The sequence below is a fragment of the Passer domesticus genome, chromosome 6 (assembly GCF_036417665.1).
Source record: "Passer domesticus isolate bPasDom1 chromosome 6, bPasDom1.hap1, whole genome shotgun sequence".
NCBI classification, from domain to species: Eukaryota; Metazoa; Chordata; class Aves; order Passeriformes; family Passeridae; genus Passer; species Passer domesticus.
The window spans coordinates 38,407,583-38,416,455 of record NC_087479.1 but is presented as its reverse complement, the minus strand read 5'-3'; the positions used below and the strand labels follow the sequence as shown (position 1 = coordinate 38,416,455).

The window sequence follows — 8,873 nt, the reverse complement described above, 5'->3', positions numbered from 1 at the left end:
CAACCCTTCCAGCCTTCATGGCAGCTCAGGGTGTTTTATAGCCCTATAAAGCCCCACAGTACCTGCTGTCTACATGGGCTCTTATTTACGAGGCCTTTAACAGTCTTCCTGGCTGCACCATCTGAGCCCCCTAATCACTTCTTTTCCGTGTGCCTGGCGGGGAGTGGTCCCTTCAGCCACCCCCACAGCCACTCCTCCCCACAGGGACTGGCTGAGTCACAGACCCAGGTACCCGGGGTGGGAGTGAGGCTGTGCTGGGGCATCCTCATGAACCCATTTCCAGCATTTGGGCCAGTTTCCCTGGTTTTACGTAAAAAAGGGATTCAGTGAGACAAGTGCCTCATGACAATGCTGTGAATGTCCTTGTTTGTGTGTCTTTTACAGCAAAGTCATGCCAGGCAGCACCAAAAGCCACCCAGAACCTCCCAGGGCTGGGCTAAACCCCAGATTTACTGCGCACAGAGAAGTAGTTTATATGGATAAAAAAGCAAATGTAATTTCCATAGATTATCCTTTCTTTTGGATGAAAGCTATGTAGAAGTTTCTTAAAATAGCCAGCTTTTCTCTAATGGACTGCAGCCATTTTGCAACTCATCCTATTTTGGATGCCTTGGCAGTGTGTTTAAAAATGTAGCATGCCTTTGGACTGAGATGTGAGCCCCATTTTCCTGGGAGTCCACTTGTCCCCAGGCCACAGAGGACAGGGTGGGGTGGAGCCAGGATCTGCATTCTTCTCCAGGTCTCTCCTGCATAATATCCCCACTTGCCTCCCCAGCACTTCTGGGGTGTCAGATCTGCTGGAGACCGGGTGGTGCTCTGGGGAACTGGCCAAATTTGTGTGCCTGTATCAGCCTGCTGGGGAGGAAGTGATAGATATCTCTGCCTCCTGACTCCCAGGCTGAGCATGCTAATTTATAGATTGTATCTGTCACTCCTGATAAACGATGTCTTACTTCCCTAATGCCACCTTCAAATTGAGTTTTTAAGGCTAGGTCAGGTGGAGAAACCAAAGGGTGACTCTGCTTTTGCTCTGCTCTGACTTTGTTCTCTGCAGAAGTTGGGCTGAAGTTGGCTTTCCAGGTAAGATGTGGTTCTGTGGTGGCAGCTGCTTTGCTGGCCAGCTGGGCAGAATGTCTGTCCCTAACTGGGCTCTGAAAACCCCTGCCTGGCTCCCTCGGGTATTTGGTTTGTTCTGATGTGTTTCTGGGGAGGGCCAGCCGAGGCATATCCCTCCTCATCCTACTCCATCCAGCTCTGTTCCCAGTCTCTTCCAGCACTGCTGAGCTGGCTGAGGTGGTGCAGCTGGACCCAAGGCCTTGCTAGAGGGTGTCAGAGCCTGAGCTTCTTTGGGAGCACAAGGCATGAACAGAAAGCTCCCAGCAGTGGCTCCTGCCCACACTTGAAGCCAACAGTGTGCCCGTGCCACTCTTCAGGGAATAGCGGCATTTTCCTTTCCCTGCACATTTCAGGTGGGATCTGTTGAGCATTAATTTCTTAAGGGGTTGTGTTTGAATGAGCACAAGCAAAGCTTTGGTGAGCATCCTTCTCCAGCAGCAGAGAGGACCGTTTTCTGGAGCACAGCCAATAGCTTAGAGCTGTACATACGTGAGCGGCTTTGTTCCTCCTCCAGGGAGCTGACTAACAAAGTTAAGAGTTGGCCAAGCAGGCCAGGATTAAGCATATCATTGCTCTAACCCTCCTGGGGTTACAGTGGTTAAAGACACGTGAGTAAGACCTGTTTATCTTGTCATTATTAAACCCTGAATATTTTCTTTTTCCCTGAGAACAGAGTTTTTGAAGCTACCTTTTTACGCCCTTTATGCCTGAATGTCACAGCAGTAACACAAAATAAATCAGCCCAGTGAATACCTTCCACAGGTGATGAAAGAATGAACCAGTAATGCCTCACAGAGGCAGTAACCTTCTGCCCAGGGCTAGTTCTGAACCTGGTAAACCATCATCCAAACTACACCACAGCCCTTGCTCAATTTCTAGCAGCCACAGCAGTCAAAATTTCCCTGCACAACAATTACAGCCATTTGAGATCGCAAATCCTGAAGTCACTGGAAACTAAAAATTATGGAGCTGGGAACAATAAATGGAGTTTGAACTTCCAATTAAAGAAACACAGAGGAGATGGCTGTGATTTGATTCAGATTTAATTCAATCTGGGTTTCTCCCTTTCAAGGTTTGGGTTTTTTTCCTCCAGCCACTGCAATTCAAGCTGCAGAATAAACCTTGCTGTCGAATTTAGGTCAGGCTTGGCTGGGAATACACTGGGCCTTGGCTATAATTAAATGAATATGTATAGCATGAAGACCAGGCTGCAAATGCAGGAGTGGATGCTTTAGAGCCAGCACCCAGTTCTGTTGCACCTGAAGGAACCTGTGAGCAATTAGAGAGGACAGGCATGGGGCACAGGGACCAAACTGGAACTGTGCCTTCCAGAACTAATAAGCTGGAATCCTCAACCTCCCTGTAGCTTTGACTCTTGATACTGAGGAAGCACTACCCCAAGTCAATGAAATGTCCTGGTCAGAGGAACCCAGGGCAGAGTGGAGGCTGACAGCAAAGTTCTCTCCACCGCCTCCTCCCCTGCCATTCCAGTTGGCTGCACAGGAGAATTTTCATGACATTATATTTGTGCTTTTTAACCTCTGGCTCTTGTTGACATGATGTTGAACATTCTCACATCCAGAATATTAACAAGAAGATTGAAAGACCCACAGGAGTCCAGCACTCATGAATGGATGGGAGGAAATGGGGCAAGGAACCTTGACCTCCCAAACTTGGAGCAGCAGGAAAGCAAGTGAGGGCTGCCCACAGGCAGGAGCTGCTTCTGGATGTCCAGCTGTGTTTGATGCATTCTTTGCCTCCGTCTTCAACACAGATGAGGGTCAAAGGGGGTCTCAGAGCCCTGAGCTGGGGGAACATGACTGTGAGAATGATCACCTCCCAGCTGATCCTGAAATTGTGCAGGATCTGCTGCTCCAGCTGGATCCCTACAAATCTGTGGGGCCTGAGGGGATTCATCCAAGAAGCCTCAGTGAGCTGCTGATGTCATCACGAAACTTCTCTCCCTGATTTCTGAGTAGTCTTGGGAATCCAGAGAGGTCTGAGCTGACTGGGAGCTGGTGAATGTTATCCTGATTTTCAAGAAGGGCAAGAACTCCAGAAACTACAGGCCTGCCAATCTCATGTCAGGGCCCAATAAAGTTATGGATAAGATTATTCTGGGAGATATTGAAAGACAACTGAAAGACAATGCAGTCACTGGCCACAGCCAGAGGGCTTCATGAGAGGATTTCCTTTAATGAAAAGGAAACCCACCTGGCTGATCAAGGGAAGCCAGCTGATGTAATCTTTTTGGATTTCAGTATAGCTGAGCCCTGTGTGCAGTTTTGGGTGCCACAATATAAGAAAGACATTAAACTATTATAGATTGTCCAAAGGAGAGCTCCAAGGATGTTGGAGAGCCTGGAAGGGAAGCTATATGAGGAGTGGCTTAGGTCAGTTGGTCTGTTCAGCCTGGAGGAGACTGAAGGGAGACCTCATTGCAGTCTACAAATTCCTCCTGAGGGGAGGAGGAGGGGCAGATGTTGATCTCTTCACTCTGGTGACCATTGACAGGACCCAAAGGAATGGCCTGAAGTTGTGGCAGGGGAGGTTGAGATTGCATGTTAGGAAAAGATTCTTCACCCAGAGGGTGGCTGGGCACTGGAACAGGCTCCCCAGGTAAAAGGTCCCAGCACCAAGCCTGACAGAGTTCAAGAGGTTTGGACAACACACTTGGACACAGGGTGTGACTTCTGGGGATGATCCTGTGCAGGGCCAGGAGTTGGACTTGATCCTTGTGGGTCCCTTTCAACTCAGTATCTTGTGTGACTGTGTGTGAATAGAAAGGTAAATGCAATTGAGGAGAAGCCTGTGTGAGGCTGGGAAGCAGGCTCAGGCTGGGCATGGGGCCAGGAAGGTGGCTCAGTGCTCCTGCTGCGGCGAAACGGAAACAATCCCTTTTATCTTTCTGTGTGTATCAAGAACGCAGGATATGAGCAGCAAGAGGGCTGCTGACAGTGCTCCAGTGCACAGCAAGTTGCAGCCTGAAAATTATTCCACGGAATAAAGCATAGAAGGGCCAGTTTACGCCTCACAGAGGAGCTGTTGGCTACGGTAACATAGCGCAGGAGCTGCAGGGCTCCTTGCAGCAGCTCGTATTCCGATAACAGAAGTGCATCTTGTGGCATTGCCTCCCTGCTGCCCTGTTCTGTGTGGCTCCATATAGTAAGAATCAAAAGGCAGGCACCCCTTCCTTGCTTCCACTTATTCATCAAAGGATATAAAAAGGGTATAAAGATAATGCCCAAGAGCTCACTGAACACAAGCACTCACATGACTGCTGCCCCACTCCAGCTCTGTCTGATCTCCAGGATCCCCTGCTGGACAGGCAGACAGGCTAGAGAAAAGCAAATACCAAAGGCTGGAGGGGAACCATCTTATGGGCACAGCCAGTCCCACAACATGTTCCACATTAACTGGTCCTGATGCAGGTGCTGGGGGGCTGACAGGGAGAGGAGTGAGGTCTGTTGGTATGCATCGTGTCCCCAGCTCATCATCCCTTGCTCACACTTCCCAGCACACATGGAAAGGCATCACCATGACCCCTCAGGATCCCTAACCATGCTCTTTGTTACACACCCCATGCTGAGCTCCACATTCCCCAGCACATGGGCTCTCATGTCTCATTTTGTGCTAGTGGGGCTGCTGATGTGACTCTGATTGCCTGATAAATGTAGCTGAAGTGAGTGGTTTGCCCTGGTGTTGTTACCTGGAGCTGCTGGTGGGAGTAGCTGAATGCAGCTGAGGTGCCTGCTGCCTTTGCAGCAGCACAGGGCACTCCTGGGCACAGTGCTGTGCTCTGGACCTCTCCCCTCCTGCCTCCTCCAAGCTAGGAAAAGCTCTGCCATGCAGCCCTGCTGTATCCAGCTAGCTCAGACAGTCCTTTAAGCTGCACCTTTTTGGTTTTGTAGAATCTCCCTCACACACTTAAGGAAGCCCTTTAATACACTTCTGGTTTATTACTTGTCCTTTTCGATATACCTCTAGCCTGTTACACTGTGTGAAGCCAAACTCTCCTGCACCACTTGCCAACAACATTGTGCTGCGGCAGGCAATTAAACCAAAAAGCCTCTCAAAGAACTCTTCAGGTAAGGTTACATCTCAAAATCTATTGGTAAAAGTGGAGACCAAAGCACGTGCAGGACTATTAAATCAGGCATAAAGGAGAGGAAGTATGTGACTGTAGAGCATGGATTTGGGAAAGTGCTTGTTCTCCAGCATCCTAAGGGGCTAGAGGCAGGATTAGGAGCATTATTCTGCATCACGATCATTTGAGTGTAGAGTTTGTTAGTGAACAAGCTAAGCAGCAGAGTTAAAATAAGTCATGGAAATCCAGATTTCTCCAGAGAAGGGGGTGGACAATCATCTCCTGATGTGGAGCTGGGCACTATAGGGTGGTCAATCTCCTCTCAGGGAAGTCAATAACCCCTCTGATGGAAAATCAGTGGCAGTTGCAGGGCCAGGACTCTGACAGCTATTGTCCCTCCTTTTAATTGCAAGCTCTTTTCTTTGAAGAATGACCACAGATTAAATTATACCAGCTAAAACTGAGTGCATCCCACACTGAAGAGATCCAGGAAGCAAAGGCTACCTGGGACATGTCTTTTCATCAGTCTTATTGAGCAATTCTTAAAGATTTGGAGCCTCCATGGTGTTCCACAGTCTCAAAAAGTTCCTCCAGCCAAGACCTATTCAGCATCAGGGCACTTCTCCTACCCACCACCCCTCTGCCCCCACCCCAAAGTAAAGAAAAGTCAGTGCTCACCATTTCTGAGCAAGCAAAGGGAGGCTTTGTTTCCAGGGTGGGACAACCACAATGCTGCCTGGTAGGGGGGTGTGTGAGGGCAGTGGTAAAAGCAGAGACAGGGGCTGCAACAGGGCATGAACTTCAGCACCAACTGATGAAGTTCATGACTCTAAAGCCAGCCCATGGACACCCATTTCTGCTTGCAGAGCTGTGTGCCAGTCCCTGCTGCACACCAGGCAGCAGCCCCACAGAATGAGGAAAGGGAGCCCAAGACTTGTGGTCACACAGCAGGGAAAGCTGGGGCAAATTTGCCTTTGAAGAGAAGAGGGGAAAGAGCACAAAGCAGGCTGAAGCCCCTTCTGAAAGCATTTGCTGTGGTGCCCAGTTGAGGTAACCTACCCCCCCAGCACACAGTGCAGCCAGGACCAGGGCCAAATACAATTTTGTCAGGAGCTTGTGCCCTTCCAGGAATGTCTGATATTTCTCAGTGAAGGGGTGTGTGCTAAGAAGAAAGAAACCCTTTTGTCTATGTTTGCAGAGTTCCTGTAGCACCAGAGCACCATGGCACAAAAAGAGTTCAGAATTGTGCAGGGTGGATGTGGTGCCTGACCACGCTGGCACCGTGCCATGCCATGCCATGCCATGCCAGCCCGTCCCCACACGGAGCAGGCTGTCACTGCTGCTCCCACATGGCCCTTTGCTGGCACCTCAGCCTGGCCATGCTGCCACACCCCTGTCCTCAGCAGGCAGCCACTCTGCAGCTGCCCAGTGTGCACCCAGAGCTCACCATCCACAGCCTTCCATGCCAGGGAGGTGTGGAGCTCACAAGCTCTTCCAGCAGGGAGGTTGTGAGGTTGTCCTTCCCTGGGTGGGAAAAGCAAGGCTGGAAGAGCCAGAGCAAGAGCACAGGTATTTTTTGCCCCTCAGCTTCTTCCAGGCTATTTTTTTCCTGTCATCTGTGCCAGACTTGGCCATCTTATGGGGCAAAGGCCCACCTAGCAAAAATCCAGCAAACACGGGGTGGAGGAATGGGGCATGACACAGCCCCCAGGCTGCAAAACTCTGCCTTCCACTCCCCCTTTGCCTTGTAGGACTGGCCCTATCTCTTCCTAGGAAGTCCCAGGCTCTTCATTTAGCTCTCAAAGCACCTGAGGCAGCTCAGCTCATAGAAGTTCCCCACCCCTATGGAAACCTTTTTATTATTTTTTTAATTTCTGTTTTTATAGAGGCCTTTGAAGATGCTTGTTGCCATGGAAACATGCTTTAAAGAGTGCCTTTCCCCTTCCCTATCTTGAGAACTTCTGTTGCCATAACAGCTGCATCCAGCTCCTCCCTTCTCTCTGCCAGCTGCCCCGCTATGGGATGCAGTGAGGTTCTGCCTTTGGGGTCCCTGAGCCCCTGGTCAGGGCCAGAGGAGATGTTTATACTCCTGCAGGTCTTTGGTGTCCCTCCTCATGGCTCTGTGTGCTGGGTGTGGAAGAGACATCCTGCTGAAGGAGCATCTCTGGGCCATGCAGTGCCTGCAAGCCCCTTCCTTACACAGGGGAGGGGCTCTGCCCTCACCCTTGGCTCTCACATCCCACATTTCCTAAAAGCCATTTCTCCTAAAGCCCTTGGCTGAACCATTCCCCTACAGCTCAGTGGGCAGCGTTGTGGCTGAGCTGAGGGGAGCACCTGTGATTGGGGTGGCTTTGATCTCTGCAGCACACTGTGTTGGGCAGCTGCGGCTGTTTTCTGGCCCCCATACAGAGCAGGGTCCCTCCCCTCGGTGACAGCCTTCCCTGGGCAGTGCTGCATCCCTGGTGGATGGGACACACTTGCTTCAGGAGCATCCACCTCCAGAGCAGCCCAGCCCATGACACGCAGCAGGGAGGGTGGCACAGGTGGTCACTGGCTGCTGTCCATCTTCTGGGCACCCCGTTCCAGCCCTGCTCATGTCATTGTCACTGCAGACAAACCACAGCAACTAACCTGTTTCTTTCCAATTCTCTTTGCAACCATTAGCTCCTGTGGCCACAGCTCCCAGTTCCTCCACAGTGGCAGAGCAGCCTTGGACTGTGCTGTGAATCCTCTGGTCTGGCAAGTCCGGGCTAACCCAAAGCACCCCTGCTCTAGCAGCTTGGCAGGGTGTCCCCAGGCAGGATCTGGGGCAGTAGGACCTGAACCACATCTGGCTGTGCTGTGCCCCTCTGTCCTGCTGCACCTTCAGCCAGCCGGGTCTGCAGCCACTCCCCAGCTCCGAGAGGCCAAATTTCTGCCTTGACAGCCCTGAGCTCCCTCCTCAGTTCAGTTTACAGCCCTCGCTCCTGGCCTGCATCGCCTCCCTCTTCTCCCACTCTCACGTGTTACATGAGTAATGTCTTCCCTTTTCATTAATGAGTCGTTTGGGAAGAGGGTGCTGCAACATCCCCCCAGGGCCTGCAGTACCTCCAAGCACAATTCTAGAGCAGGTGGGAGGAGAGGGGGCGAAAAGGGGGCTGCAGATCCCCCGGCCCTCCCTGCTGGGCCTGCACATGCCTGTCACAGATGGCTGCTCCCTCCCACCCTGGGCTGCGTCAGCCACTGGCATCTCCTTGGCACAACTGCCCACTGGGCAGGGATCCCCCAGTGCCCATCAGCAAAGGCAGTTCCAGTGCTGGATGAGGCACAGCCACACCAGCGGGGTGTGGAGCACAGAGAGTGGCAGAGGTGCAGCTGACAATGCTCGGAGTACCCAGAGGGAGACAGGTTTCCCATCTGCCCCCTTGCAGCGCCTGAAGCATCACTGTAGCCACGCAGACTCTGTCCCCTGTTCCCCTGTCTTTCCTGCCTCCCCACAGGCTGCTGCAGAGCCAAGCTAATGGAGAGCACATTGCTGGCTGCCATCATCTCCATTAATGCAGCCCTGCTTGCTTTAGCAATTACCTGCCAGAGCCTCGCAGCCTTCCAGCTCGGATCTCCTGCCAGCACCTGCAGCTGATGAGTACAAGTGGGGAGCAGATATGGAGCACCTTCATCCATGCATGCTCTG

General features: G+C 51.7%; 1 long non-coding RNA gene across 1 annotated transcript; it reads left to right on the top strand.

Moving 5' to 3' along the window:
- The first annotated feature begins 4,216 nt into the window (after window positions 1-4,216).
- LOC135303217 (uncharacterized) lies at window positions 4,217-7,970 on the top strand. The gene is made up of 3 exons (XR_010364700.1): window positions 4,217-4,281; window positions 5,104-5,204; window positions 7,868-7,970. It is a non-coding gene; the product is annotated as an uncharacterized LOC135303217 (long non-coding RNA).
- Window positions 7,971-8,873: the final 903 nt, after the last annotated feature.